The sequence below is a fragment of the Cherax quadricarinatus genome, unplaced genomic scaffold (genome assembly GCF_038502225.1).
Source record: "Cherax quadricarinatus isolate ZL_2023a unplaced genomic scaffold, ASM3850222v1 Contig5110, whole genome shotgun sequence".
Classification (NCBI taxonomy): domain Eukaryota; kingdom Metazoa; phylum Arthropoda; class Malacostraca; order Decapoda; family Parastacidae; genus Cherax; species Cherax quadricarinatus.
The window spans coordinates 1-2,637 of NW_027200136.1; the positions used below are offsets into that span (position 1 = coordinate 1).

General features: G+C 39.2%; 1 long non-coding RNA gene across 1 annotated transcript; it reads left to right on the plus strand.

Annotated features, from left to right (window-relative positions):
* The first annotated feature begins 1,611 nt into the window (after positions 1 to 1,611).
* LOC138852212 (uncharacterized) lies at positions 1,612 to 2,000 on the plus strand. Its single transcript, XR_011391603.1, has 2 exons — positions 1,612 to 1,740; positions 1,876 to 2,000. It is a non-coding gene; the product is annotated as an uncharacterized lncRNA (long non-coding RNA).
* Positions 2,001 to 2,637: the final 637 nt, after the last annotated feature.

A 2,637-nucleotide genomic window follows, 5' to 3' on the forward strand; every position in this document is an offset into this window, starting at 1 on the left:
TGTCCTGGTGGTCTCCTAATTGTACTTGTGCAGTGCGCTTGAATCGTGTTGCATGGTGCCGATATCGTTTTATGAACCAGAGAGCGATTCATTGATTTTAAACGGGCGAGAGCAGTTGCTCGACGTCCCATCCGAGAACCTAAACTCGCTTGTTGGCAGTACGTTTCTACGGCTATTTCGACTTCCCCTATGAGTGTAGTTTGAAAAAAAAAGTTCGGAAATTGAGTGGCAACTACTCTCCAGACCTGGATCCTGTTCTTAGGGTTACCGTTGTGAGCATAGCAAGCCCTCATGAAGTTGCCACAGATATTGGAAATCATCTTGTCCGTATCTCTCATGGGCTCTATGCCCCCTTGTGTCTTTCCTCCAAGTCTGCCAGAGAGATACTGCCTTTAGACTTTTCTGTTAGCAGGAAACAATGTTCTAATGTGCCTTTTACGCTACACGAACTAGAGTCAACACTGCGCTTCCCGGCGCTTGTCGGCAGCTGGGCCTGATGGCATTCATAATCGTGTGCATTTACATCCGTCAGCCCTCGCAGTCTTCTTACGTCTTTTTTAATCTTATTTTGTCTCAAGGGGTTCTTTCCCACCCCAGGATAACTGCTGTTGTTCTGCCTTTTCCTATCCAGGTACTTTGGGCAATGATGTCTCACTATCATCCCATTGTTCTTCCCAGTGCAGTTCACACAAGTCGATGGAACTTCTAGTAAACAGACGTTCAGTAGTCTCTCCACTAGTCAATTTGGCTTTCGTAAGGGCCGCTCCACTACTGACTTCTTACTCCCCTTTGATACCTATGTTCGTAATTCCTTTGCTAATAACCACTCAGTTATTACAGTTTTTTTCTTTTTATCTTGAAAAGGCATATGACACTAACTTGGAGATATAACATTTTGGTCTAGGCTCATTCCTTAGGGTACAGGCCGCCGAGTCTGAGCCTAAATACACAAAAAAATCGAAAAAATATGAAAAATGAGTTAATCTTACCGAAAAATAGAGCAAAGATCTGGCAACATTTTGGTGTGCGCCTCGTCTCTGTACGATAATTACATATAAAGCTATCGTAATTATAACAATGGTAACTACGTCATCAGCGCGGCCCAGCTCACCCTAACAATAACACGTGCTCCAGCACGACTCGCTTCATAAAACAGTATCACAGGTATTTTTTTTCCTTTTTTTTTGGTGTATTTTTTAGCTAGATCTTCTAAATAGTAACTGGCAACCATCAGGTTAGCTGTGAGAAGGAGCTGCTCACACCATATCAAGTCAATGCCGACTAGAAGTCTGAAGAGACAGGGGGTGTGTCACTTTGTCTGACAGCTGACTACCCTTGGGACGTTACTTTTTGCCTTTCATTGTATACATTTTTGGTACACAATGCCTGCAAAGAAGAAACAGTTTGCCAAGAACATTAGCCACAAGAGGAAAAGGCACATAGAAGCAATGATAAGGTCTATACAAGGAAAGTGAGCAGCAGCTGCTGTGGTTGGTGACGCCGCCACGATGCTAGTACCACCTCCCTCCTCTCAACACCTGTCCTTGTTCACTGCTACTGAACTATTGGATATTTCATGTTCAGCTAAACTATTGGATATTTCATGTTCAGAGTTAGACAAAATATAGGAGCCCCGCAAATATGCCCACCTCCACCACGGCTGCTACTACCACAACTACTACCTCCACTGCTGCCTGGAGGACATTAGATAATCATGTGTCCACCTACATCCAGTCATAGGTACGTAATTATTAGTGTTTTTTTGGTATATTTTTATATTGGTATGTGTATAAATATCATATATGGGTGCAATTACATGTATCTGTACATAATCACTGGGAATAGGATTTTGAGAATTCATTTCTTTCTTTTCAGATTGATTGGGATGGATTTTTATGATTGGCCGGCCACCAGAGAACTTCAGGATAAAGGGATCTTCATGGAACTTCAGGAATAATGTCTATATAACCAGTTCTACTCTCAATAAACGTATAAAGGCACTATGAGTATTTTTACCCACTGTATAGTAATGTTCAATGTATTTGTTGATTTTTTTCAAAAGTGCATTTATTTGTATTTTTCTGAGGTAAAACCATTATTTATGAACCGATCATTCTGAATTTTACAAAAGTTATTCAGGGGAGCCTGTTTGACTTTGTAATGGAGTTGTCTTGGGTAATAATACCTTCAATTTTGCATAAATTGATGTAAAGTGCAAAAAATTTTTTTTAAATAAAGTCAAGACATAATAATATTTTTTTTGGGTACCATAAAACATGTTATTGCATTATTTATATCCATTAGAAAGTCAATTTGGCATTACTTTATCATTTGTGATTATCAACAATGATTTCGAGATTGCCAATATTGACTTGCGTTGCTATAAGTGTTGCCATGTCCAATTTTTCACATTTTTATTTTTTATAACTTTATTTATTGGACGATCTTGATGCAACTTTCACCACATGAGGCTCAATATGCCTAAAGTCTCTGGTAAAAAAATCAACGAAATCGAGCAAAGGAAAAAAAAAATTCAGGCTGCCTGTAAAAGGATATAAAAGCTTTTACTCATGTACGAATTAATTGCTCTATCATATTGTATTACTTTTGTCACTACTACTACTACTACCACTACTA